This window comes from Alosa sapidissima, chromosome 23, assembly GCF_018492685.1.
Source record: "Alosa sapidissima isolate fAloSap1 chromosome 23, fAloSap1.pri, whole genome shotgun sequence".
Lineage (NCBI taxonomy): Eukaryota > Metazoa > Chordata > Actinopteri > Clupeiformes > Clupeidae > Alosa > Alosa sapidissima.
This window is the reverse complement of record NC_055979.1, coordinates 21,513,437-21,528,439: the sequence shown is the minus strand read 5'-3', so window position 1 is coordinate 21,528,439 and position 15,003 is coordinate 21,513,437. Positions and strand designations below refer to the sequence as shown.

Genomic DNA, 15,003 nt, shown 5'->3' with positions numbered 1-15,003 from the left:
TTAACAGTTGTTAATAGACAGATAGTTTAATGAATGTTGAAAGTTTAAAAGTTGTTGACAGACTGAAAGTTTAATGCGTGTTGATAGACAAATAGTTTAAAGGTTTAGCAGTTTTACTAAAATGCTACTATAGTATGCTAACAATGCTAACATGCTAACTATGCTAACCATGTGACTCAGCTAACTTAGCTAATCATTTTTAGCAGTTATGCTAAAATGCTAACTATGTAAACGATGCTAATGATGCTAACTAGCTAGTGAGGACTTTTATTTTGAAACAGTTTAAGGCAGAGGATACAGTTGATGGGAGTCATAGTTGACAAACAGTTACAACAGTTGAACAGTTAAAAAGTTGGATAGTTTAAAGGGACTTTTATTTTGAAACAGTTTTGGCCACAGGAAGCAGTTGAACAGGATCTGTAGTCTTAATACAGCCATATTGTATGCTTAAAGCCAGAGACAGTTGCTCCAGGTGGCCTGAACACCTGGCATAGGATTCTAATTACAGTGCATGAAAATGCACTGTACTGTTCTTCCTAGGCTTCTTCTTCTTCTTCTTCGTCTTCTTCTAACACAGTTAATGCAGCTTCAACCGTTTAACGTAGAAACTTCATTCAAACTATGTTGCGTAGGTCTTACTTAGGACATGTGGGCTTTGTATTTTTCAGCTTTGTAACTTTTATACTTTTTAAACTATTAATTGAAAACTACTCAAAATTTCCCCATAGACTTAACATGGGCTGATGACATCACAATGGACTAATTAACTAGATTTGCACCTGTATTAACTTCCAGCTGCTCATCTAGGCCCCATCAAAGAATCAGTTCAACTGATTGCACCTGTATCAACTGCTTTTTGTTGAACTAGGCCAACTCTCTCTGTGTCTCTCCATTCTACAAAGATATAAGGCACATTTCATCCAACTTTCTATCCATTCATCCTCTTCAAACCATTCACTCATCCACCCATTAAACTATCCATCAACATCCATTAAACAATCTGCCTATCAACATCCATTCAACTTTCTGTCTATCAACATCCATTACACTATCTACATTTTTTTAAACTATATACTCTGTCTCAGGCTTTAAGCATACAATATGGCTCTATTAAGACTGCCGTTAAGCAATTAGAATCCTAGGCCAGGTGGCCAGGCTATATTAAACCTCATCTACGTAGTTCAGTCATTCCAACTATATTAAACCTCATCTACCTAGCAAATAATTTAACCTTTTACACTATCCACCTATTTAACTGATCTGTTCAGTCATTCCAACTATATTAAACCTCATCTACCTAGTTCAGTCATTTCAACTCTATTAAACCTCATCATGTTGGTTGCCAATTAGCACATCATCTGTTTTAACAATATATTTCACACCATATGTTTTGCATTTTCATGCACTAGTAATTCCCTGGAATTCAAACTATGTTGCGTAGGTCTTACTTAGGACATGGGGGCTTTGTATTTTTCATCTTTGTAACTTTTATACTTTTTAAACTATTAATTATTAACTTTTATAAAATCCCCATAGACTTAACATTAGGCTGATGACATCACAATGGACTAATTCACTTGATTTCCACCTGTATCAACTTCCAGCTGCTCATCTAGGCCCCATCAAAGAATCAGTTCAACTGATTGCACCTGTATCAACTGCTTTCTGTTGAACTAGGCCAACTCTCTCTGTGTCTCTCCATTCTACAAAGATATAAGGCACATTTCATCCAACTTTCTATCCATTCATCCTCTTCAAACCATTCACTCATCCACCCATTAAACTATCCATCAACATCCATTCAACTTTCTGTCTATCAACATCCATTACACTATCTACATTTTTTTAAACTATATACTCTGTCTCAGGCTTTAAGCATACAATATGGCTCTATTAAGACGGCCATTAAGCAATTAGAATCCTAGGCCAGGTGGCCAGGCTATATTAAACCTCATCTACCTAGTTCAGTCATTCCAACTATTGAACCTCATCTACCTAGCAAATAATTTAACCTTTTAAACTATCCACCTATTTAACTGTTCAGTCATTCCAACTATATTAAACCTTATCTACCTAGTTCAGTCATTCCAACTATATTAAACCTCATCTACCTAGCAAATAATTTAACCTTTTACACTATCCACCTATTTAACTGTTCAGTCATTCCAACTATATTAAACCTCATCTACGTAGTTCAGTCATTCCAACTATATTAAATCTCATCTACCTAGCAAATAATTTAACCATTTAAACTATCCACCTATTTAACTGTCCAGTCATTCCAACTATATTAAACCTCGTCTACCTAGCAAATAATTTAACCTTTTAAACTATCCACCTATCTGTTCAGTCATTCCAACTATATTAAACCTCATCTACCTAGTTCAGTCATTTCAACTATATTAAACCTCATCATGTTGGTTGCCAATTAGCACATCATCTGTTTTAACAATATATTTCACACCATATGTTTTGCATTTTCATGCACTAGTAATTCCCTGGAATTGCGTTTTCTAGTTGCTATTGTGATGTCATAATCTAATGTTAAGTCAATGGGGACATTTTAGTAGTTTTTAATTAATAGTTTAAAAAGTATAAAAGTTAGAAAGTTGAAAAATACATAGCCAAAGTCACATAAGTAAGACCTACACAACGCAGTTTGAATGAAGTTTCGACGTTAAACAGTTGAAGCTGTATTAAACGCACAAAAAGCGTTAGAAGAAAAATAAGAAGAACTAGAAAAGCATTTCCTGAAGGAAATACAGTGCATGAAAATGCAAAAAATATGATGTAAAATATCATACAGAGTAAAAACAAACTATATTGGTTGCTAGGTAGATGAGGTTTAATATAGTTGGAATGACTGACCAGTTAAATAGGTGGATAGTTTATATGGTTAAATGATTTGCTTGGTAGATAAGGTTTAATATATTTGGAATGATTGAACGGTTAAATAGGTGTTTAATTTAAATGGTTAAATTATTTAGGTAGATAATTGACGATAACTGACAGTTGGAATGGCTCTAATGTTTGCTAGCAGTTATGCTAACAATGTTATCAAAGATAAAAATGTTAACCAAGTTACTTAACTTAGTTAACTTAGCTAATGTTTTCATTTTTAGTAGTTATGCTAACTAGCATGTTAGCAATGCTAACATGGTAACTATGCTAACCATGTGACTTAGCTAACCTAGCTAATCATTTTAGTAGCTATGCTAACTAGCATGTTAACAATGTTAATATGCTAACTATGCTAACCATGTGACTTAGCTAACTTAGCTAATCATTTTTAGTAGTTATACTAACTATGCTAACTAGCATGCTAGCAATGCTAACATGCTAACTATGTTAACCATGTGACTTAGCTAACCTAGCTAATAATTTTTAGTAGCTATGCTAACTAGCATGCTAACATGATAACTATGCTAACCATGTGACTTTTTTAGAAGTTTTGTTAAAAATGCTAACAATGTTAGCAATGCTAACAATGTTAACCATGCTAACTAGCTACAGTGGGTAGGAGTCATAGTTGATGACAAGTAACAGTTACAATGGCTGAACAGTTAAAAGGTTCAGTAGTTTAAAGGGTTAAATTGTTTAACAGTGAAATATTGTAGTGAGGACTTTTATTTTGAAACAGTTTTTGGCAGAGGAAGCAGTTGAACAGGATGTGTAGTCTTAATAGGGCCAGTTTGTATGCTTAAAGCCTGACACTGGCAGTTGATCCAGGTGGCCAGAACACCTGCCATAGGATTCTAATTGTTTAACGGCTCTATTGTGATGTCATCAGCCCATGTTAAGTCTATGGGGAAATTTTGATTAGTTTTTAATTAATAGTTTAATTTAAAATTTAAAAGTTTAACTATATAAGTTACAAAGCTGAAAAATACATAGGACCCATGTCCTAAGTAAGACCTACGTAACATAGTTTGAATGAAGTTTCTACGTTAAACGGTTGAAGCTGCATTAACTGCGTTAGAAGAAGAAGAATAAGTCAGAAGAAAAAGCCTTGGAATAACAGTAGGCTACAGTGCATTTTCATGCACTGTAATAAATCGGATAACAGTAGCACTCTAATAAGAAGATGACTAGGAAGAACAGTACAGTGCATTTTCATGCACTGTAATAAGAAGCCTTGGAAGAACAGTACAGTGCATTTTCATGCACTGTAACTAGAAAAGCATTTCCTGAAGGAAATACAGTGCATGAAAATGCAAAAAATATGATGTAAAATATCATACAGAGTAAAAACAAACTATATTGGTTGCTAGGTAGATGAGGTTTAATATAGTTAGAATGACTGAACAGTTAAATAGGTGGATAGTTTAAATGGTTAAATTATTTGCTAGGTAGATGAGGTTTAGGGGCCGTTTATACGAGAACGATTGCGAAGGAAGACGACAAAATATTTTATCATAAGTGCCTTTCGTTTACACGGCGACCCCGCCATCGGGGCTTGAAGACGCAAAAATCTGAAGACTCCTTCCAGAGTGTAGAGTTTTGAAGACGACCCGGGTTGCGTCTCCGTCTAAACGGCTAAACCAAAGATCCTTGATTACCTCTCTGGCTAAACTGTCAAATTAGAATGTCTGCGCGTGACGTACCGGGGTTCTATCACACCACCACCCAGCGGTCTGGAATGCATATCTAATCGAATATCACATACTCTTGCGTCTTCATGTAAACAAAGATTTCCCCCTGAGAATGCTCATCTAAACGCGAATAAAAAAATGAAGACGAGACGCCACTTCTGCGTCTTCTCTTTTCATCGTCACCGTATAAACGTAGCCTTAATATAGTTGGAATGACTGAACAGTTAAATAGGTGGATAGTTTAAATGGTTAAATTATTTGCTAGGTAGATGAGGTTTAATGTAGTTGGAATGATTGAACTAGGTAGATGATGTTTAATATAGTTGGAATGACTGAACTAGGTAGATGAGGTTTAATATAGTTGGAATGACTGAACAGTTAAATAGGTGGATAGTTTAAATGGTTAAATTATTTGCTAGGTAGATGAGGTTTAATGTAGTTGGAATGATTGAACTAGGTAGATGATGTTTAATATAGTTGGAATGACTGAACTAGGTAGATGAGGTTTAATATAGTTGGAATGACTGAACAGTTAAATAGGTGGATAGTTTAAATGGTTAAATTATTTGCTAGGTAGATGAGGTTTAATGTAGTTGGAATGACTGAACTAGGTAGATGATGTTTAATATAGTTGGAATGACTGAACTAGGTAGATGAGGTTTAATATAGTTGAAATGACTGAACAGTTAAATAGGTGGATAGTTTAAATGGTTAAATTATTTGCTAGGTAGATGAGATTTAATGTAGTTGGAATGACTGAACTAGGTAGATGATGTTTAATATAGTTGGAATGACTGAACTAGGTAGATGAGGTTTAATATAGTTGAAATGACTGAACAGTTAAATAGGTGGATAGTTTAAATGATTAAATGATTTGCTAGGTAAATGAGGTTTAATATAGTTGGAATGACTGAACAGTTAAATAGGTGGATAGTTTAAATATATTTAAATTATGTTGTGGACAGAGGAAACCGTTGAAGAGAGGCCATTTCCTGTCCCTGGAAATTTATGCAAATAGGGTAGCAGTACACCCCCCCGCACATTTATGCAGTGATCGGGCTCTCTTTTTAACATTAAGGTCTATGGCAGAATCCAAAAATTTCCCAGAATTTGCCCTCCTCCCTATTTCAGTAGAATGTCGTGATAGTATGACCCTCCAGTCGGGAGAAAATCAACATTAATGTAAGTCACACGTCAGTGACACGCCCCTGTGCAGGCGGGAACTGAACCAGAGCCCGTCTCTGACTGAACTCCACTTTGCCCTCATAGACATGAACTAGGACGACCCATCTTGCTACGCATTCATTATCTTTGCTTTAAGCATGCAAACTGGCCCTATTAAGACTACACATCCTGTTCAACTGCTTCCTCACTACAATATTTCACTGTTACAGTACTACAATTTAACCCTTTAAACTACTGAACTTTTTAACTGTTCAGCCATTGTAACTGTTACTTGTCATCAACTATGACTCCTACCACTGTAGTTAGTTAGCATGGTTAGCATGTTAACATTGCTAACATTGTTAGCATTTTTAGCAAAACTGCTAAAAATGATTAGCTAAGTCATATGGTTAGCATAGTTAGCATGTTAGTTAGCATAGTTAGCATAACTGCTAAAAATGATTAGCTAGGTTAGCTAAGTCAAGTCAAGTCAGTTTTATTTGTATAGCGCATTTAACGTGCACAGAGTGCAACCCAAAGCGCTCCACATATAGGCTAAGACATTGCCATTGACACATAGACTAACAAAGACAATAGTGGACGGAGCGGCGTAGTCGCCAGCGTACGCGTGACACCAAGACATAGAACTACATTTAAAGGAGAATTCCGGTGTGATATTGACCTAAAGTGTATTGAAACATGATACCGAGTGTGAACGTATGTCTCATAGCCCATCTCGACTTGTCCCCTGCACTCCAAAATCTGGCGCTAGTTAGCCGATGCTACCAACAACTTTTTCAGTAGTGGTGCTTCGGCATCGGGCTAGCCATGCAAATAAATCACTGTTTTACACCCATTTACGAGGCTCAATGTATCTCCACACTTCATTGGTAGACTTCCTAGGGCCCTGACATTTAAAACGAGACATTGAGAACTTTGAAAAAGCACTGGTAGTTTACTTACAAGACGATTTATACAGACAGTATCTTCACGAAGTTTAACGTTTGCAGCCATCTTGAATTTAGTCACGATAAGTCGAGCAACGAGTAAGAATGAACAGGTATGATAAGGGATCAGATTCCAAAAATAATTCAGTGGAAATGCATGGATTCCAGTTTCTTCCAGTAGCAGCAACTGGAATCCATGCATTTCCACTGAATTATTTTTGGAATCTGATCCCTTATCATAGCTGTTCATTCTTACTCGTTGCTCGACTTATCGTGACTAAATTCAAGATGGCTGCAAACGCTAAACTTCGTGAAGATACTGTCTGTATAAATCGTCTTGTAAGTAAACTACCAGTGCTTTTTCAAAGTTCTCAATGTCTCGTTTTAAATGTCAGGGCCCTAGGAAGTCTACCAATGAAGTGTGGAGATACATTGAGCCTCGTAAATGGGTGTAAAACAGTGATTTATTTGCATGGCTAGCCCGATGCCGAAGCACCACTATTGAAGAAGATGTTGGTAGCATCGGCTAACTAGCGCCAGATTTTGGAGTGCAGGGGACAAGCCGAGATGGGCTATGAGACATACGTTCACACTCGGTATCATGTTTCGATACACTTTAGGTCAATATCACACCGGAATTCTCCTTTAAGAAATAACAAACGCAAAAGATGCCGGACGGAGCGGCGTAGTCGCCAGCATACCCGTGACACCAAGACATACAAGACAGACAACAAACAAATTAATACATAAAATAAATTAAAATTAAAAATAAAATTAGTCCAATTTCCAACCGGCTGAAAATGTCCAAGGGCAATGATGACTCGCGTGAAACTGCGCACAGCTGTGTCTTCACAACCGATGCATGCAACGCCAACAAAGTTCTTTAACGTTACACTCACTGGCAGTCTGGAGATAACGTGAAAGTTAGGCCTTGTTAAAGTCTGGATATCACTGGAAGCATAACAGTCCGAAGTCATGGGCGATCTTGTAGATCAGCAACTCGGTGGACTTTTAACAGCGACCGTTTAACGTTAACGTTAGTCTGCTCAATCCAGACTCCAGGCAGTTGGCATGGCAGCTCACTGGTCAGAAACAGCTCGGCGGCCTCAGCAGATCCCTCTCAGAGTAGCTCCAGCTGCTGTCCCGAGAAATCCCCTCGACCAGACAGTGAAGTGCAGCACCGGCTCACCAGAGGTGGAAAGTAACGAAATACATTTACTCACGTTACTGTATTGAGTAGTTTTTCTGTGTATTTTGTATTTTTTAAGTAGTTTATAAAATCGGTATTTTAAATTTTACTTGATTACATTTTGAGTGAAGTATTGTACTTCGCTACATCAAAAATCCCATCCGTTACTTGAGTAAAAAAAAAAGTTAAGACTAACGAAAACAGAAAGGGAGAGAAAAAAAAATCACGCCCTAAACCACTAGCCTAGTGATAATGATCAGCATGTAGCCTACAACTAATGAATAGGCGCCATGCAGTCTTTCTGAAATTGATGGAGATGGAGCTGGATCACGAGATGCATCAGATTAGCCTAACCTATGAAAGTGTATTTTCCGCTATTCCAATGGGTTGTCTCAGTTCGTTTTAGCACCAATGATAGATAGATAGATAGATAGATACTTTATTGATCCTCAAGGGGAAATTCAAGATTGATTGCGGCGATATTCAAGCAAACACCATGGGATTTCGTGTTTTGACGTTTGTGCTCACCTTTCTTTGGAAAGAAGTTTATTAGCAGTTGTTTCCCCTCATTTTGATGTCTCTCTTTTTCCTGTTTTGGCCTTTGTTTTTAGTAACTTGCCTTGGCTTTCTTGGAGAAAGACATTGCACCAGCAGCAAAACAATTAGCGGTCCACTACTAGCGATGCTCAACTAAATAAATAAAAGATATGAATCGTGCAGGCGGACTAAACCATTAGCTCTTTAGCAAGGGAGAGTGAGAGTGACCTTAGACAGTTTTCACTATGTTTTGTTTACAAAATCCAGTCAGTCAAACTTTACATTTCGTCTGACATTCATTTTGACATTTCATTTGGAAGTTAAAATATTCAGGTAAAATAAATATATGGTGGAAATAAGTATTGAACGCTTACAATTTTTTTTCAGTAATTAGCCTAAACTTCCAGTGAATCTATTCGAAGGTGCCTACTAAGATTTTTCTTCAACACTCTGTGGAAAAGCCTTTGTTTGTAAAGACAGCTTCAAGACATTTTCCTGTATGACAAAATGTATTAGTTGCAGTATCAGGTGTGATTTTGGCCCATTGTTCTAAACAGATTCCAGGGGTCCCTCTTGTGAATCCTGATCTTTAGTTACTTCCAGAACTGTTTAATTGAATTTAATTGAATTGGCTGCCTTCAAGTCTTTCTGGAGCTTTCTCCGAGTGGTCCTTGGCTCTTGGAATTGACTATCCTTCTGACTCCCTGGTCAGAAATATTGCGAGGAGATCCTGTGCAAGACCGGTTGATGATGCAGTGATGTTTCTTCCACTTGCAGATAATGGCTCCCATGCTGCTTACTGGAAGATTCTGAAGTTTTGAAATGCATCTGTAACCAGTTTCATTGATATGTTTTGCAACAATAAGGTTGCAAAGGTCTTGGGAGAGCTTTTTGCTTTTATCCATCATGAAATGTTTCTTGTGTGACACCTTGGTAATTAAAAACCTTTTTATAGCCCATCAATATGTAGGCTACTAACCAAGCTTATATTAATTTGCACAAATAGAAAGGATAACTACTCTCTAATTAACAGATTCCAGCTCGTTCCTTCCCTTTCCTTGCCCTAGTGCTTTTTCTTAGCGTGTTCAATACTTTTTCCCTGTGTTATTCCACTTCATTACACATGACTCTACTTATGGAGTTGTTTGGATTTTTTATGTGTGGGTTACCGGAGTTATTACTAATGCCTGGTGAAAATGTTGTGCCCCCTGTATTCCACTTTTCAAGGGCCCTCTCCTTCCCACTTTCCCCCCCAGTTCGACGCCCTTTAATCTGCTGAACCTTCTGCTCATTTCCAAATATAAAAAAAACTCTGCAACTCAACATTGGCCTGCCTGCCTCAGCTGCTTGTGAGGGGCTTTTCAGTTGTGCTGGATTACTGTTCACTGCAAAGCGACCCAAGGATGAGTGCAACTAATTTTGAACAACTACTGCTCAAACTTAAAGGAGAACTCCGGTGATTTTTCACATAGATCTCCATTTCTCAACGTCCTTATCAGGCAAGTACCTCCACTCGGCGGCCATATTGCAACACTTTTTGGGCACTTATCGTGCATCTATTCGGCAGAAATGCGTGTGCGTAAGGCTTCACGACACCAATCTTGCTCCAGCAGCGAGATCACAACAGATGATTGACACGATGTCTTCACAGCACACCACATGATTGGCTCAATGTATTTACATGTCGACGTTTTGCCGTGGAAGGGTTGTGATATGTGTAGACAACTGCCATATTGGCGTTACAAACTAACCACATGCATTACTATGGAGGATTTTTTGAGTGCTGTATCTCCTCATTAGAAAGTCTCAGGTAAAACTGGTTGTTCTGGTACCCCCCCCCCCCCCCCCCCCAAAAAAAAAAAAGTCACTAAGTAACTTTTACTTAAAGTACATTTTAAATGAACTACTTTTTACTTTTACTTGAGTACATTTTCAGATCGGTATTTTAACTTGTACTTGAGTAATATTTCATCAAGGTATTGGTACTTTTACTTGAGTACAATATTTTCGTACTTTTTCCACCTCTGCGGCTCACAGATGGATGGGAAGGATGTAAGAGGCCCAGAGTAAAAGCTAGCCATAGGAAGCTCCCAATGGACAGACGTTAACAACATCAGCCGACTTGAAAGCAGTAAAAAGGACTAAGAGAATAACACGAAAACTATCAAAAATAACGTAAATAAAGAGAGAAAACATTTAACTAGACAAATCAATACAAAAAATAAACGTGACATTACATAAAATTACGAACATTACATTAAAACAAACAAAAACATGATGCCAGACGGAGCGGCGTGTCTCGCCAGCGTCCCCGTAACCTAGCAACCTCGCCAGCGTCCCCGTAACCTAAGTAACATGGTTAGCATAGTTAGCATGTTAGCATGATAATTAGCATAGTTAGCATAACTGCTAAAAATGATTAGCTAAGATAGCTAAGTCACATGGTTAGCATAGTTAACATGCTAGTTAGCATAACTACTAAAATGATTAGCTAGGTTAGCTAAGTCACATGGTTAGCATAGTTAACATTGTTAACATGCTAGTTAGCATAGTAACTTGGTTAGCACTCCGCTCTAGAATCTTTGCTCTTGACTGTTTGAGCCGGCGTTACCTGGGAAACAGTGCTGCTGTGTGCAATTACCAAGGTAGCAGAGAATACATGTACATCTGTTTAGAAATTGTTGTGCACAAGTCACAGCATGTAAATAAGAACATCTTGGAACATACTGTGTATTGCAGTAGAGAGAAAAGAAGGATGTGTGTCCTAGTATCTAACTGAGGACGCAAATAAGCTAACGTCCCAAAACATTGGTGTGTTCCTTTAAAGGAAAACTCTGGCGATTTTTCACAGAGATCTCTGTTTCTTGAGGTCACCAAGTGTAGGCTACAAAAAAACTTTAAAAGCATGCCCCCAGAGTGTACTGTAGTACTGCCTGGCTGCTATAGCTACAGCAACTTGAGCCAGGTAGCGTCATTTTTTTTGTACCGACAGTATGAAAGTAAGTAACCTTGAGAAACATGCTCTATGTGAAAAGTCTTATTGTATGGAGTAAAACTTGTGTAGGGATCTCTCTGTCCACACTTGGCCGTGGTGCATTGTTTTTAAGGTGCTGTTCAAAGCAACCCCATGCAAATATACTGTAGCCTAGTGACAAACTTTCAGAGGACTTGGAGGAAAGCCCCTCTCAAGCTTTGCACCACCTGTTATGTTGGAATAAACATCTGGAAGCATCTCTTTCTAAGGCCACGCCCATTCCACTTCATCTTCTACTCATTCCTGTTTGAGGCATGACATTGTCCATGATTTTGCACTGTTCCCATGGTTACTGGTCCCATATTATAAATCAATTTTGGAGGTTGGACTGTCAGTATTAGTTTGAGGTATTCACAGCAGGCTATAGCTATTGATTGATTGTATTGATAAGACACTCAATGCCCCTCTTGTTTTCCATCTCATATTGACATTGGCTTTCATCAATATTATAGGTTCTGTGTTATGTAAACAATCCCATTCATATCAGTATTTATATTTTATTATATTTATATTTCACCAACCATTATGTTGAACAATTACAGGTAGTCTCTCTATGTGTCTATCATATTTTACTTTCATCTTAATTTTATCCTCACCATCATTGGTCTTTTATTGCCATGAATTGTGGTCATTATCTCCTATTTGGGCTTTGTAGGCTACAACACAACAGACTTTTTTCTGACATAAAATGCGGCTTTTAAGTCTAAAAATAATCCACTCAAATGTACTTTCCATTACACCACTTTACATTATGAACAGAAGTATCTGCAGCAGAACAAATATTTAAACAGCCACAGAGGCTTTATGGATTAGTGCTTTACTGATCTAAGACTTGGGGTTGTCTCTCTTCTCCATTCATTTTCTTTTCTTGAGATGTAAATAGATACGACTTATTGTACAAAGAAAGACACAAAGACGTGTTCCGAGACATCGATTTATTTTGCTAACGGTCCTGGCTGATAAGGTTCCGTCTACACCAGCAAGTGATTTGGTAATAAATGTAGTGGAGTCTTGATTAAAAATGCTGAAGTGTAGCCCACTTTATGGCGTTTACAAACGGAAGTTCGGGAGGAGCATGACTGAGTTTGCCTCTTACGCCTCCTTCAATCAGACAGGTTATTTATTCACAGTCTGCCTCTACCTGCCAGCGTCACTCCGCTTGCAAGAAGGAGAGCTACTCCGCGGGCCATATCTTTTATTAGAGCAGAGTTGGATGTAGGATCGATTGCCCTCGTTTCGCAAGGAAAGCAGACCTGCGTCGCCTTCTCCAACAATCAGTTGATCTTTCCTCTCCTACTATAGCCGATCAACCGAGCACCAGCGCCACAGCGTGGAGCTCCGGTCCTCCGGCGTCTCCCCCTCATGTTTTTCAACTCCGCAAGTTATGGCCATGGATGGATTATGAACTTTCGGGCCCCTGGGCCCAGATATATTAAGGGCCCCCCACTAATTGTCGCAGTTTGTTTGATGTAATTTCCTGTATTCTGGTGCATTTTGGGGATGGCCAATACTTTAATTCAATCAGATTCATAGCCTACATCCTGATGTGTTGATATTGAGGCAATGATTCCATGCAATGGCTTGGGCTTCAGGACCCCCTGACCCCTTGGGCCCCTGGGCCCGGTAGGCCCGTGCAGTAACCCATCCCTGGTTATGGCAGCCCGCGTGCAGCCCACTACCTTGCCTTCCGCTACTGCGGCCTCTTTCTCTATTCCTAAACAGCTTTCCCCCCTGCTCACTCAACTCAGCAAGTTATTGGCAGCCCGTGTGCAGCCCTCTACCTTGCCTTCCGCTACTGCGGCCTCTTTCTCTATTCCTAAACAGCTTTCCCCCCTGCTCACTCAACTCAGCAAGTTATGGCAGCCTGCGTGCAGCCCTCTACCTTGCCTTCCGCTACTGCGGCCTCTTTCTCTATTCCTAAACAGCTTTCCCCCCTGCTCACTCAACTCAGCAAGTTATGGCAGCCCGTGTGCAGCCCTCTACCTTGCCTTCCGCTACTGCGGCCTCTTTCTCTATTCCTAAACAGCTTTTCCCCCTGCTCACTCAACTCAGCAAGTTATGGCAGCCCGTGTGCAGCCCTCTACCTTGCCTTCCGCTACTGCGGCCTTTTTCTCTTTTCCAGCTAATCAACCCTCCCCGCTTTTCTCTTTGCCTCCCTAGGGTGCTGCGCAATCTCCTCCCCCTTCCCCCGTAGCGACCGCGTCGCTATTTCTCCCCTTTCCCCATCATCTCCTGCCTACGCAGTTAACTCCTGCATGATCCCGCAAATCACTTCAGGACCCTGGCCAGAGACTTCGCCAAACATGTTTTTCTATTATGTTATTATATCTGTTTGCAAATTACGGAATATGAACTAGTGAAATTGGGATTTTTGGATTAAAAACAGCCCCAGATCATCACAGACACTCAAGTAGCTTCCCTTTAAGGTTGGATTTTCCTTCATTGTTTTCATTTTAAAACTAAGATAAAAAGGCAAAAATATGTTTTTTCTATACCTCCTTTTACCCATCTTTACCAGGGGTGCCCATTAATGTGGAGGGCGCTGTCCACTGTAGGTTTCAGGAACAAACAGACATAGAACTCGACATTGTATTTTTTATTGTATGTTATTGTTGTTGTTGTTGCTATATTATACAGACATCACTGACTTAAAATTGACCTCTGGAACACCATCAGAGTTGTAAATGAGTGAATGGAATGAAAATGATTAGCAGGAAACTAGATTTTAATATGTTTTTTTTTTTTAATTGAGGCTTGAATAAAATGTCATTCATAATCTATCAACACATATATGCACACAAATGTACTTATGTCCTTTGACATATGAGGGCACAGACACACATGAATATCACAAATCACACACATTAAGTGACCCATAGAAACAGGAGTTCCACACTACCAATGAAGAGATAATAATACTGTAATGGTGGTGTTATTGACAATAGATTGCCTTTCTAAAATAGATGCAAAAATATGCCTTCAAATCAATGGAAAGTAATTTTCCACATGAAGTTGAATAATAAACATGGTGTTTGGCTGTATTTTTCCTCTAAAATGAATATCTACCACATGGTTATGATCCTCCTTAGTTGTGTGCTGCTGTGAAGCTGATGCATCGACTTGTCGTAACATGATTTCACAGAACAATCTAGGAAACTTCTCATCACACAAAACACAGCAGCAAGAACCGTACTGTTTTTATAAAGCTACTTCTGCAGATCACAGTTGATTTACAGCAACACCATGGAAGAATTTATACCCCTTGGTGCCAATATTCGATGTTATTTAGCGCTTCAGTCAAAAAATTACTAAAAGGGTCATGGTCCGTCAGACCCGATTAACAACTCTACATACTGTAATATAAAGCAGTCTGGCTACACGTTGGCAATGCCAGAGACTTCATGTTTCCTATTGGAAGTCAATGTAGCAGTTTGAAGCATGCGTGTGAAGTGTGATATTCATGTGTGTGTGTGTGTGGGTGGGTGTGTGTATGCTGCTATTTTAAGCTATTTACTTAATTTGCTCTAATTGCTCGCCACA

The 15,003-nt window shown here is 38.8% G+C and overlaps 1 long non-coding RNA gene across 1 annotated transcript; it reads right to left on the bottom strand.

Moving 5' to 3' along the window:
* Positions 1 to 7,821: 7,821 nt before the first annotated feature.
* On the bottom strand, positions 7,822 to 10,489 carry LOC121698893. Its single transcript, XR_006026886.1, has 3 exons — positions 10,452 to 10,489; positions 9,861 to 9,862; positions 7,822 to 7,887 (listed from the first exon to the last, which is right to left on the bottom strand). It is a non-coding gene; the product is annotated as an uncharacterized LOC121698893 (long non-coding RNA).
* Positions 10,490 to 15,003: the final 4,514 nt, after the last annotated feature.